Consider the following 14,416-nt stretch of genomic DNA (forward strand, 5'->3'; position numbering starts at 1 on the left):
CCTCCTCACCAGAGGCTGGCTCTAAGCTGCCTTTTTCCCACAATTTCAGAGTTTTACGGTCAGCGTTCCTCATTTTCCATGTCATTAATCTCCACGGGCCCCGGCTCCAAGCAGGCTGGAAGCCAAATCCTGCCAGACAGGTTCCAAGTGAAATCCAAGTTGTCTGGAAAAGAAGAAAATTCAACGAAAAATTCAAAAAGCACGTGAACCATATGCTGGCTCTCACCAACCACCCGTCAGGGCAAGTGCGAGGCTGCTCAAGCCAACAGATGGTTTTGGTGGCAGTCAACGTACCTTTTCCCATTCCACTTGACTTTTCCAGCAACCAGCCAAAATACGAAGTGTTTGTTTGGGCTAACGTCTTTTATTTTGCCCAAGGAAAATAAAAAAACCTGGGAGATTATTTTTAAGTTTCTCAAGGAAGATTTTCTTACTTTGAGAGCTGCCCTTGAGCACTGCCAGCCAGTGCATTTTTCACAGCATTAATGCAGTGATTTTTAATTTCCTCTGGCATTCGTTTGAACTGCTCTGCTGTGAAACTCCAATTCCCCAAAGTCCCAAAGCTGAGGATGAGACAGGCAAAATCTCTTTCAGATAGGGCGAGGGAATAGTAGAAACCTGTCCTACGGTGGGACAAGCGAGAAGGGGGATGAGTAAAAACTCTCTCACCTGGACATCTCCATCTGCCTTCAGCACCAGCCCTTGCAAGTCAAGTGACTCGCAGTTTGCCCTTTTTTTTTTGCAATTATCCTAAATCTGAGATTTTAGGCGGGAGGTCTGCCTGTTACTAGGAGGTCATTTGCTCTCAGAGACATCTTTCCAGCATCTCCACGCCAATGGGGTGACCCTCAGGGTTTTGGCATGGGCTTTGCTCAACCTCTCCCCAGAATGCTCAGCACATGCCAACGCCGCTTCGACCGCCCAGCTGGGCTGGCGGTGCCGGGTCCCCTTCGGCGAGGGCTGTGCAAGCTACCTGCCGTCTGCCCTGCCGATGAACTCAGGAAACAAGCTACGTCGAACTCCAAGACAAAAATCAAGGCGCCGCGCTTTTTGACTAAGGGGGGGGTTGGGAGCTGCGAAGTTGCGTGTTTGTGTGTTATTTTCCTCCCTCCAGAAACAAACGCCAGCACGGTTTAACTGGAGGAGCTGTATGGCGCTGCACCAGGAATAAATTGCTAAACAGACCAGCAGCACCATCACGTTGAGCCGGGATCCTTAGGAACAAGGGCTCTGACAGCCCGTGGCGTGATCCATCGCGCCTCCGCGCCAGCTCTCTCAGAGCGAATCCAAGATGCGCTTCGGAGGAGCCCTAATGAAATCTGCAGATACTTTACCGCTCTGGTTGGATTGCTCTTCCTGCCCCCCCCCCCGCAAGCCTCTTCAAAACAGAGCTTGGAAGCAGCCTGTGATACTTAAGTCCTTAAATCCTGCCTTTCTCGACTCACAAAGGGAACCAAAAGGAATTGTTTTGAAATAACAGCGCAAATCAAATTACCCATCGCAGATAAGGGGGAGAGAGGTCAAATATGAAAAGGCTTTAGATGAAAGAAGAATTAGCCTGCAACCCACAAGGAATAACTCAATTCAAGTCTCATTTTCAGCACCCCCAGAATCTGGCGCAACAGAGGTCCCTAATGAAGCCCAACAGATAAACCTGGCCAAGACAATTTGTTATACTGCCGAACACAGAGCCATTTCACCAACCACATGCTAAGCATCAACCGTCCCCTAAAATGGGAAAAGTATATCAACGTATTAGAAGCCATCATCAATCAGCCCAGAGGAAACCAAGCAGCCCTGATCAGGTTCCAGCCCAAGCTATGGGAAGCCACTCTGTGGTTTGAGTTTGCAGATATTCGGCAGCCTCATGTGCACCTCCCTTCTCCTCCTCCCAAGCTGCATCCCTTGGAGGTGCGGTTGGGGACCTGGCTGCCCCAGCCTGCAGACATCCCCACCGCACCCGGGCCGAAAAGAGCCGGGGGAAGCTTTGCAGACCTTCTCCTCTTGGCTGCACCAGCGTTCGCCCGGCGCTCCCCAGACTTGGCAGGGTTATTGATGGGCTTGTGACACGCCTGGGGCTCCCAGCAGAGCTTTTCCACCGTCTCTGCTTCAACTTTCCTCCCTTTCACAGAAAAAGTTCTCACCACCTTTCTCAAAGACATATTTTATCCCCTTTGGTTGCAATCTTCCTTCTCCCGGAGTGCAGCAGAAAACAATTTGAGACCAGACCCAATGCAGCCCTACCAAGGCTGGGCTTGGCTTGGGGGCCAGGCGGGGACCCTCATCAGTGCTGAGACCCACCTCCTGGATAAAGAGGCTCCAGAAATTCCTGTCGCTCACCACCGAATGAACCCAGCCGGCTAAAAGGCTGTTGCTAAGATTGTGCTGGCTGTATTATTCACGGGGATTGGGGAGGATTTCAGAAATTGCTCTGTGCAGTGGGGAAGAAGGGAGGGTTTTTTTCTTTTTCCCCTTCAAACTAAAACATGTAATTGAAGACTGAAATTTTGAAAGCTTTCTCAAGGACTCTGGGTATTTAATCACCTTTAAAGCACAGGAATTGCTCCCCATTCCCTTCCTGATTTAATGCAAAACAGGTCTCTCATTCCTGCAGACCCTCTGAAACTGTTGACCATTTGGTAATTGTGCCTTGATAGATCACAAACACAAATGCACGATGCTGGCCATACCCGCATCCTCCCAAAGACAGTAAAAAACTTTTTTTTTTTTTAAATTGCATTGAATTTGCAGATCCCAAACCTTGTCCTCCTTGGGGTAGGGGAATGAATTAATGAAAAAATAGATGAAAACAACTCAAAAGGCCCATAATAAAGCAGATAAAGGGTACGTGTCTGTGGCTGATGAACACCGACGCTCTGCCAGTGCGATCATACCTGTACGGGAAGAAATGTTTTCCCCACCGCTGCTGTGCATGCAACGGAGGACTGAGATTTTGGCATGGTTTTATTCAAACCCCCATACACTCCCTTCAGAGGAGCAGCAGCTTGGCCAGGTAGAGAGGTCCTGCAGTAGGGGAGCAACACGTGCCACCACCTTTTCTCAGGACCTGGCCCGTTACATCTTGTTATTGCTACTGAAGCATTCGATGTGCTTTAAGTGCGGGGAGGGAAGGGAGGTTTGCTTTTACCTCGTGGACATCCAGAAGACACCTGGCCCATCATCACAGGCACCCCTGGCCTGAATAGCAGGGGTGTTTCTTGCATGGAGACTTGTCCCCAAGCTGGAAGATGTGAAGCACAAGCAGTGATTTAGCCAGGAGGGCAGCTCTGAGCCACTGCCATCAGCCGAGAACTGGGGCCTTGCTGCTGGCACTGTGGGCAGCCCTGCTTCTCCCTGTGCCCCGCTTCATCTCCAGCCCCATCTGTTTTCCTTCCAGAGATAAAATCTCTTTCAAGCTGGAAGCATATGCTGTGCTGCCCACTCCTCCAGGAGCTGGAGCGGTGGGTGGCTGCAGCTGCTGCCCCATTGCATTGGGCTGGGGACATGCAGGATGCTCGGGGACCGGCTCCCCACATGGGTAGCCGTGATGGAGAGCAGACCCCCACCATTCCCGCTGCCCTGAACAAAACCCTTCGGCTCTCCCAGAAAGGTTCCTAGTCCCTTTCTGAGCTCAGAAAACAAAGCGCAAGACAGCAGCGTGCTGCTGCCTGGTGTTAGGTGACCCCCAGGGATGATACCTGCCCGCCACGCGGCAGCCCCTCTCCTGGACCGCTGCTGCTGTTGCTCCTGTGCAGCCCTCAAGCTGGTCCCAGAGGAGAAGCCGGTCCCCGGTCTGCAGCTGTGGAGAGTCTCCTGGCCAAGCACTGGTCGCTTCTGCACTAGCCCCAGGTTTTCTGGGCACTCTCAGGTTTGGGTAGCGTAAGAGGATGGAAACAGAGTTCAAGAAACAAATCCAAGCCCTGTGCAATCACCTCCCAGGTGGCTTCCCAGCTTTCCACATCCTTATAATCACACAGAAATCCCATGGTCCAACCTGATGAGTCCCTCAGTAGACAAGGAGAAGATCCCTTTTTCTCCGAGCCTGTAATTAGTTCTTCTAGATTTGCTTCTTCCCTGCTGACGCCTTTCATCAGCGCAGCCTGTGAGACACGTTATTTGCACAGCCGTGAAATAGGAGTATATTCTCAATCCTCGGCAGGAGCTGTTTTTGCTAAGTTATGTTGTTGTAAAAAAGGCAGACTCTGACTTCCCCACAGTCCTACAGTTGGTTTTTTATCTCTTTCGCAATTATAGAATATATCCTCTGTCATCCTGCAAACAGCATTACACAGCCCTGCGGAGAAGCCCTGGTTTTCATGCACCCCCAGGGTTTTGTTCCCCGTTGCTGTTCCCCGAGCAGCCCTTGCAGGAGCGCTCTTTCCATTCAGGGATGGCTCGCCACTGCTTTCCTCGGCTTTTCCTTCCTCCTCATTCCGCTTCGCAATGCTCCTTAGCCAAGCCTTTGCATTTTGACCCCCTCCTGATCCTTTCACTTATTAAACTGTATCTTGACCCACAAGATTTCTCACTTTTGCTCTTCCACTTCTCCCCCATCCTACTGCCGGGGAGCAAGCGAGCGGCTGGGTAGGGGCTTAACTGCCAGCCAAGGTCAACCCACCACAACATGATTTAACATCTCTAGGCCCCTGGATGGGGGACTGGCTGTACCGCCTGCAGGTTGGGGAGCCTAACCTGCCCTCACCAGGCACATCTAGGACTCACATTATGTTGTTCACATCTTCATTCAGACCTGCAGACCTCAGTACAAAGCAGGGTACACTTTTAGCAGCAGATGCCATCAATCTTTTGGGGTTCCCTCAGAAAATGCCCAATGTTATTAACTATCTCTATAGGTATATAGATAGCTATTGCCTGTCACTGGACAACTTGTCTGAGCCTTGTTTGCAGGCATGGTCTGCGAGGCATTTCTTTTCACTTTGTACCTCTCTCTGTTCTCCTATCATCAGGCATCTTCATTCAAACATTCATTTTTACAGCCAAACCCCATGGCACTCTTTGAGGGCAATTGCTGTCTCATTCATTCACAAAATGGCTCTATCTCATTGCTCTGTGTCCACACCACATACTGGCCAGCGCCAGGCTTTCCAGAGTCTCTGAACCGACTTTCTGCACACTGTCTGCATTTGCTCCACCTGGGAGCAAACCCTTACTGGCATTTAAAAGTCTCTGTCTCTTGGCAGAGTTACTGCGGGGTCTCTGGGTATTCTCCTTCAATGCTCCCTCTCGTGTTCCTACAGCCTATCTACAGCCCTTTGATTCAGCTTTTAGGATCTCAGGTAAACCTAGTTTGAGAACAGACTGACCAATACCAATCAATATCTCAGTTATTTTCTTGTTTTAAGTTCCTTTCATACGTGATATTTCTTTGGAGTTGGATTTGCTCTTGACAGATCTCGCACGGGTCACTGCTGTCTGCAGGCAGGACAAAAGAGCATCAGCTTCAAGCGCCAGCCCCCCGTGCTGGCTGATCCCCCTTGGGTTTGCTTGGGTTTTTTTAAATCTATCACTGTTTTCCTCCCACTGTTTACCTGGGTGGCCTGAAGAGCATCCCCTTGCTAAAATACCACCTACCTGGGGACGAGACTCTTGAAAATGGCAATTCATGCCCTCCCACTTATGCCTTACTGTAATTATACCAACACAGGATGTGAGATTGTTGCTTTTCCTTAATGGTGAGGAAATCACGGCAGTCACACCCACGGGAGCAGATTTCTACTGCCTTGGCCAGGCTTTAGCCTTTCTTCCCATACTCGGGCAGAAAGCTCTTAAATTCCCAGACATGACGGTGCTATTGCACCTTTTCATCAGGTATCACAACATTTTGCTCCGGGGTAAACAGTGTGAAACCCCCCCCGGCCTCTCCCCACCGGGAACTCGAGCTCAGCTCCCAGTCCCCTTGGAACGTCCTGGAGCACCAGGTCCCGTCCTCTTGCCGCGCGTTCCCAACGTCCCTGAACACATGGCTTTTAGCGCACACGTTCGTTTTTCCAGCAGCATTATCGCCAAATCCATGTTTTCCTTAAAGCCATTACTACTTAATAGCAAGTGCATTTCAATTCCCACTTACTGAGTTTCGCTAATAATTCTTCCTTGCTTAGCAACGGTTAGTTTTGCAGCGGAAAGCCCTAAGCTGAACTTTACCTGGAAAAGAGCATCCAGGATTCTTGGAAAAGGACCACAAGAGAGAAAATGGCTTTCGGAGCCAGCCCCGGTGCGCAGCCCCCAGGGGAGCCCCGCAGCTCACCCGCCGGGACCGCTGCCCGGAGCTGGGGAGCCCAGGGAGGGCAGCAGCAGCCTTGTACTTACAGCTACCTCCCCTCCCGCCAGCAGCAAAACCACTCCTGCCTCCCCTGGGGAAAAGCAAACAACTTTCCGGGGCAGCTTTGCGTATCACGCTGACATTTTTGCATGTAAGATCCAGGCAGGGGGAACAAATGAGTTCTCAACTCCCTCAGTGATCTTCAGAGCAGCCCATAAGAGATCAACCACGCACCAGCCTTAGGAGAAAGTTTCCACTCAGCACAGATCCAAATCCCGTCGTAAAAGCAGGACGTTTTGCTGGCACGGGCTGAACCCTTGCCCCCTGTGCGCTCAGGCTGTATATTTAATACCGGACCCTACTCTTTCCCCTGCGGCGCTCCCATTGCTACAGAGACATTCATTTAAAGCACAAAGACTTGACTTGTTGCCCAGAGTGAGAAACAGCTTCTTTCTCCTTTAAAAAAGAAAAAAAAAAAAAGAAAAAACGCATCTAACCTTGGAAGAGCCTTGGGAAGGGTGTGGAGCAGCACCCACCCCGGTGCCTGGCTGGACATCCCCCCCTCCCACCCAGCCATGGGCACCCATCAGAGGACCTAGGAGGAAACCACCTCAAAGGGGTTGGGGCACATTCATTGCTGTGCAACATTATTTTCTTTAGGATTAACAGATTTCTGGCTATAAAAATTTCCATGGCTAAAGCAGCAGTTATTGAAATATATTATTTCACGCCGAGACCCCGGCGCGGGTGTTACGCCGTTGAGTTTAACCCTCCCTGCTGCATTGCGTCAGGTTTATGTCCACGTGTTTGCGGCGAGCCCAGAGCATTTCAGGCGAGATTAAGGCAGCTCTGGATCGCAGATGCATTTGCAGGCCTGACACGTCAACACTCACGGACCAGGTCCTGCTCCCCAGCAAGCGGCATGCCTGGGGCTGGACCAGCAGGTTTTAACTGGTAGATTTGGAGAAGGAAAAAGCATTGTTGCAGACGCGGATAATCAGATACTGCGGGTCCTGGGGATGCCAAAGGAAGCCCTGTCACAGGCTGCCCTCTAAAACATCCAGCCCAGCACTTTTAAACAGCCTCCCTCCATCATCCTAATTTGTAGGGTCTCAAAACCACCACTCAGCAATGAATATTTATCAGAGCCCAAAGTGCACATTTGGCTTCGGAGAGCGAGACCTGGGGCTTCTTAAAGGATTAGCAGCCTCTGACAAATGCACTGCACAGAAACTGGAATTGTATTTGAAGCACCCCCCACTCCCTCCGAAACAAGCCCTCTTCCTCGAGGCTGTAAGAGCTGGGCTGGATCAGCCATTGGTGGGATTTCACACCCGCAGATGAACTCTCCCAGCTTCTGGAAGACCCTTCCCAACCTTCTGCCCAGAAGAGCCCTCGTGCCTTTTCCTGAAGGAGCTGCATCCACCCTCCAGCCGTGCTGGCACGTTACAGCCAGCTGCCAGCCCCATGTCTCTTGTGGTCCCAAAGTGAGCCCCATCCCAGGGCCGTCACCCTGCCTATAAATAGGGGCTCTGCCTGCTCAGACCTTCCAGGCTACAGCTGGAGCAACAGGCGATGCTCGCTGTTCCGCGGGGTAGTGCCACCGTTGCTGCCACGGGCAGGGATGAGGGCTCATGCATTGCCCTCGCGTGTGAGCGGGACCATTGCACGGTGTGGTGGTGCATTCCTCCCCCCCTCTTTTCCTCTGGGCTACGATACGATCTCAGAACCTTCTGTTAAGCTTTAGCCATTGCGTATGAGTTGGGCGGTTAAGCGCCCCTTGGCCGTACCAAGCGCTCTTGCATGGCTAAGGTGGGGACCAACACTGATCGTACCAGGGACACTAGCTACATGATCAGGGTTAGGAACAGAAACAAGAGATAATTCATCATCTCTGACAGCTCTGAAGCTTTCCCTACCTGGATCATAGCTCAAGTGGAACAATACCATAATTACTACCCTGGACCACCTCGGATAGTAGCCAAAATGGAAATTTACTGATGACTAAAGCCAATCATCTTGCAAACCTATAAACAGCGGTACCGAGTGAGACCCTTTGAGCTCTCCTGGACCGCAGCGGGCTGCAGCCAGAACCTCCCTCTGAGTGGGAGGCTTCTCAGAGTCCGCAAACTCGAATTTGCGATACTCGGAGGAACACCGAGACTCGGGCTGAAACGCTCCTCGGGCCTCAACCCTTCGCCCGTTGAGAAATGCCAACGCATTTAACGTGAGTATTTCACGGGGAAATTTCGAAGGGAATTTTTAACAGGTATACCTTTATAAATTAGCTAACTCTAGGCCTTTCATTTAGCTTTGGTACCATATTCATATGCATATATATACGTATTGATTGACTTAGATCTTTTTGCGCGCTTATCTGTACAGTTACTAACAGTATAATCTGTATTTAAGTTGTCTTAGTATTTGTAGTAACTTGACTAATTCTTTGGATAGCTGTCAAATTGATTAATGCTTAAGTATTGTTGGACTCTAAGCTGCTGCTAAACGCCCTTAACCCTTTAGTCATAAACCGTTGCCCAGGTCTGAGACTAAGGGTAGATCCAGCCGCACCTCGGCTCCTCCCTGAGAAGGAGTTTAGAAAGGAAGGCGGTCTACTCCGAACCTCGTGACCCAACGGGAGGGCCTTCCTATCCCCTTTTGTCTGAGACACAGACCGTTGTCCAAGTCTGAGACTAAGATTGGGTCCAGTCGGATCTTCTCTAAACCTTGTGACTCAACGGGAGGGTCCCCCTTACCCTTTTATCCTCAATCTCTGTACAAATCATTCCAACACAGTTCTGATACGATTTTCCCCTGTGTAACTTAATCCATGTAGTAAGTAACAGAGTGAACCTTGCCATCGAATTAATTCTTAAGTCACGTTTCTATAAATTTCTATTAAAATCCCCCTTTGCCAATACCTTTGCCAGGGATTCTTTACGTGGCCTTAAAACCACCCATTCGTGACACACGGGATCACTGTTCTGCTCCTTTTGCCATCTTCAAGCGCAATGGCTTAGGTGGGCTTTGGCCATGAGCAACTTCACCTCTTTCCCCGAGAGAGGCGTGGATCCGGAGAGCCTCGTCCCTGTGCGCCACAGACCCGTTGTGGGTTTGCACCTTCACCCTGGCACCCTGCCCCGGGGTCTGAGCCTCTCAGAGCACCTTGGTGGATGATGGTCCCCACGCATGCAAAGGACAGCAGCTAACGTGGGGTGGCAGCGATGCTCTCAAAGTCACAAGTTTTTCCTGTGCGCTCTCCCCTACATCTTCCACGAGGTGCCCTGCAGAGACCGTAAACATCAACCTGCTATTTCTACCTTCAGCCCGTACAGCCCAGCAGACTCCCCAGCTCCTCGCACTGCCCTGCCGAGCAGACGGGCTAACGCAACGTCCACGGAGATGATCCCTGAGCACGGAAGGCTCATTCGACATGAGCAAGAAGCAAGCATCCAGGCTTGTAGAAGGGAAGGCGATTTTCTCCTTGGCTAATTGCTTAGGTTTGCCAATGGCGTAACAGACACTGAAGCCGTGAGCCGGTCCCTAGACTATCTTTGACTCTTCTTCCCTGCTTCATAAATTACTCACAGGCTGGGACACTAAGCTGAAGGTTGCTCTCCAGGGCAGATGGCACCAGGCTTGTTCCCTTTCATGCCAGAGTTGCTCTTCAGCAGTTCCCATACGATGGGCAAGTCCACTCTGCAGAGCCAGATTAAACTGGAGGCCCAAGGACTTGTCCTCTCCATCCAGGAAGAAGACAGTGGAAGGATATCAGAACTGAAGTGTAGCTGGTTGCGTTGTAATCAGAGGACGCTTCCAGTTGACACACATGGAGAAGCTTGATTTTAGATGGTTCAATGGGTTCCAGGGATGATACAGAGGCTAAATAGAGGGAAACCACGTCTGAATGAGACCATGGAAGAAAAAGGGTGGATCTGCTTAACCCACCTGAACTTGAGGGCAACACTGAGAACATCTCCTGAGCCACGGACAATGTGGGCAAGCGTGGAGGATCTGCTCCAACGGGACAGAGACACGATCCATGGGTTTGTGGGAGAGCCTCCCACCCAGCCTGCACAACTGGGCAGAGCAGAACCGGACAATCAGGCATGGAAACAGGACTTACCCTGGAGGTGAAGGACATCTGCTAGAGGCTGGGGGGGACGTAGCACAGCCCTGCGGGTACAGCCATCATGTGAAATGGCAACAAGGATCTCTGGGACTCGCGTCTCGCTCCCTACGGAACTGCCCGAGAGCAGGCAGGTCTAGACCCAGCTGTCTTCAAAGCGCTCGGGCTGCAGCGAAGTAAAGCACTACCAACTCCGCGAGGCAGAACAGCGCCAGACACAAAAGGTCAGTTTTTCCCTCCGTCGATTTTCCTGGTTGTCCGTCGGTGCTGGCTTTTGGGGGAAATTCAGCTGCTCTCACGGACTTCTTGCTGAAAATCCAGTTTTAGTGGGAGAACATTTTTCTTTTATTCTACAATCCCTACCTGCAGGCACTTGTCAACACGCCTCTTGGAGCAGCAGGGAAAGCGGGCAGAAGATCTAACAATTTTCCTCCCATGGACATCCCGACATAGGCGCGGGTATCTTCTGACCAAAAAGCCGCTTTGGCACTGAGACCCCCTTCCACGACACCAAGAAACCGTTTTGTTTAAAGCGGATGAAATATGACATCACACCGAAGGCACCAGATGAAAAGAAGATCAGCAACAGAAACCAAGGTGGTACTATAATTAACTTTTTCTTTTTATTTACACCACAAGAATAACAAGTTGTCATAATGTGGTACAAAATACTGGACTCCTAATAAAGTTGAAATTGAAGTCGGTACTGTCAGAGAAAGACACCATTGGCCAGTAAAAAAAAAAAAAAAAAAAAGATAAAAGAAAAGAGAAAAAAAAACGAAAACAAAAAACCCCAAACAAAAACAAGAATGAGAAAAATATTCCAACTCCACCAAGTAAAAGAAAGGACCATCAGAAAATTTAGCACAAAGAATGCTACCATCACTTAAAGTAGGGTCCATACAATAAGAGTGAAATTGTGTCTAAATTACAGCGTAAACCGGTAGCTGCTACCAATGGTGACGTCATACTGAGCATGTATAGGTATAAAGTAGAATATAATATAGTTACAACTTTTTGATACTACATATCTGTAATAAGCTCTTGGGTGAATAATGTTTCAACCCCTCCCCCCCACTTTTATATATATATTATATATATAAGTTTGTCATCCTCATAAATTGGAAAATAGCGCCTCCACTATGGAGCACAGAAAAGTGTTAATTTATTTTCTTTCAATAGGATACTTTTTCATCAATATCAAAGACAAAGTGAAGATGAGCTGAGAACGAGCTCAACTTCATGACAATGAAGAAACATGTTTTCCTTTTGATGTAAAGTCTCGTTTTAAACCACAGTGTTGCACAGTACACGACTGTTTAAAGTGAAACCTAGCAATAATACATCATGTAAAAGTAATTTTAAAAAAGTTAACGCAGCTGTGCTGAAGAGTTAACTCTTTAAAGTCCTCGTCATTCATCTCCTTAGAATTAATGACTACGTGTGTTGACAAAGGGTTGCATCCAACCTCCCCACCCAGCTGAGAAATCAAAATAAAATACCAACCCAAATTAAAAGGAAAAAAAAAAATAATGACACAGGCAGTTTACTTTGTGTGTGTGTGTTCTGCGTAGTTTCCCTAAAAACACTGTTTCCACATAAATACAATAAACTCTATTATTGGTAAGTCACAAGTGCTAGATAAACGTCTTTTTTTTTTTTTCTTCTTAAAATGAGAAATGTTTAAGTAGTCCTTTTTATTTACTTTTTTTTTTTAACAATAAAAAGCACAATTTCTTATTAAGTTCAGTAAGACGCAAAAAATGTTCCCACTCTCCTTCCGTTGTGTGTAGCTGTGTGGGTGCGTGCGTGGGTGCGCGTGTGTGTACATGTGTGTGACAACAACGTCCCAACCTTTAGTCTCCGCAAATGCCACGAGAGGAAAAAAACAAACAAACAAAAAAAAAAACAACCCAAAAAAACCCAAAACCACAATTTTTTTTTTCGTTTTCAAAGCTGCCAAGTTTGGCGTGCAAAATCTGTATACAATATAAAGACATGCCAACCTTACAGACCATGCAACCTCAAGGTGTAGGAAACTTAAAAAAATATATTCATATATATTTATATATATATTTATATATATCAATGCCCATAAAAGACGTGGGCCCAAAAAAGTTTACAAAAGGAAGAATGGAATGAATACATGACTGCGACTAATAAAAAAAGGAATGTTTTGTATCGAAAGTAAAAAAAAAAACAAAACCCAAAACAAAACAACAAAAAACCCCAATGATTATTTGTGTACTGCAAACTGGGCCTCGCTTCTCTGTAAAGAGGATTTAAAGATGCTCCTTTCTTTCCAAGCAGGTATGAAGGATGCCCTGGGCAGCACCGCACTGGGATGCAGGAGCATCCCGGGCTCCCGCCCTGCCGGTGCAGCTGCCCTATGGCAAAGTCATCTGAAATGAAGAAGCTAACGGCTCAAAAGGTGAAAAAACCCTGGCGAGCCTCAAAACGAGGGCTCCTTCCCCCCTCTCCGTGCCCGCGCTGGCCCCGAAGAGCATCCCGACCTCGCCCGGGGAGCGGGCGCTGCTGTGAAATGAATCCATGTTGCCAGGAGTTTGGAGGAGACGAGCTCCGACGTCTCGGGAAAAATTTTTCCGTCCCTGGCAAAAAGCTGAGCGAAATGATGGAAAGAAACAAAGGCAGCATCCTGACAAGCTCCTCTGATTTTTAAAAAGAACCCGGCTCAGCACGGCCAGCCGGCAGCTCTCAGGAACACAAAAATGAAATAAAAAGCTTTGCCACGACCAAGAGGAGAAATACAAAAACCCGCCAGGGAAGAGCTGACAACAGAAACGATCGTGTAAACGTGGTTACTGCCCACAGCGTGTACACGGCGAAAGGCAAATTTAAAGTCAGTCACCAGATTCGGCAGCCAGATTAATTTTAGATCACAGCAGCAAAGTGGTCGGTTGAAAAAAAAAAACAAACCACAACATCTCTAGGTACATTGTGTTTTCACAGGGGAAGATTATTTTTAGAATATGCTGAGGATGGTCCTACGCGACCGAAGCTATTCATAATTTTAACACGTACTTGGGTTTGCAAAACTCAAATACAGTAGTGTCTGGTTTTTAAATTGCATTATAAACTGAGGAATAAAACAAAAGCCTCTTGCGTTTGCTCACGCGTACGATTATGCTTCAAATTCCTCCCGTGAGCGAGTCCTGAATGGAATGAAAACTGCCGCTTCGAGAACTGGAAAAAAATAAGTTACTGGAAGCGACCCCGTCAGTCGTCACCGTAACAGAATAAAATAATAGTAATAAAAAAAAAGCTACCCTTGGTTGTTCGGACGAGGGGTGTGTGCTATCCTACACTGCTGTAAGAAGGCACGCGTGTCAATCCGGTCTCCTCTAAGCTGCTCAAACTCTTCGCGGCAGGGCTTTGCTGCTTCTCCCACCCGCCGTCTGCAGGAGGCGACAGCCGAGGCTGAAGGTCCGGCTGGCGCAGGGCAACAACCTCCTCGGGGGGGAAAAAATACCTTCGGGAAAAGTCCTCCAACCCTACCAGCGATGGGAAGAAGAAGAGGAGAGAAAGAGAGAAAGAGGATGTGGGGAGGTGTGCGTGCGTGTCTGCGTGTCCGTCTGTCCGGCGGAGAGAAAAATGCCAGCTGTCCCACGAGAGTCCGACAAGCCTTCCCAACGGCGGGCAGCTACTGCAGCCGCCTGTAATCCTCGCTACGATCCGCGCGGAGGACAAAGACATCGCCCATTGGAATACTACTATGTCGAAGGTAAGAAAACTCCTTATTTTCTTTACATAGCTACTATAACAGAACTGAGGAAATATACAGTCGGCGGTATCATTATACAAAAAGAGCCCATCGCGTTCCCTCCTCCTCGATAAAACGCACCCTTTCTGAAAAATAAACTCTGACAATCTGCCACAGTTCCTTACGCCTGCAGAAAGCTGCTCACTGTTCAAAAGACTTAAGAAAAAGGAAAAACAACAACCAAAAAAAGGAAAACAATGTACAAGCAAGAAAAGAGGGAGGAAAA

General features: G+C 48.7%; 1 pseudogene; it reads right to left on the reverse strand.

Moving 5' to 3' along the window:
* Positions 1–10,709: 10,709 nt before the first annotated feature.
* On the reverse strand, positions 10,710–12,347 carry LOC142083867 (uncharacterized; annotated as a pseudogene).
* Between the last annotated feature and the right edge of the window lie 2,069 nt (positions 12,348–14,416).

Source organism: Calonectris borealis, chromosome 6 (genome assembly GCF_964195595.1).
Source record: "Calonectris borealis chromosome 6, bCalBor7.hap1.2, whole genome shotgun sequence".
NCBI lineage: Eukaryota > Metazoa > Chordata > Aves > Procellariiformes > Procellariidae > Calonectris > Calonectris borealis.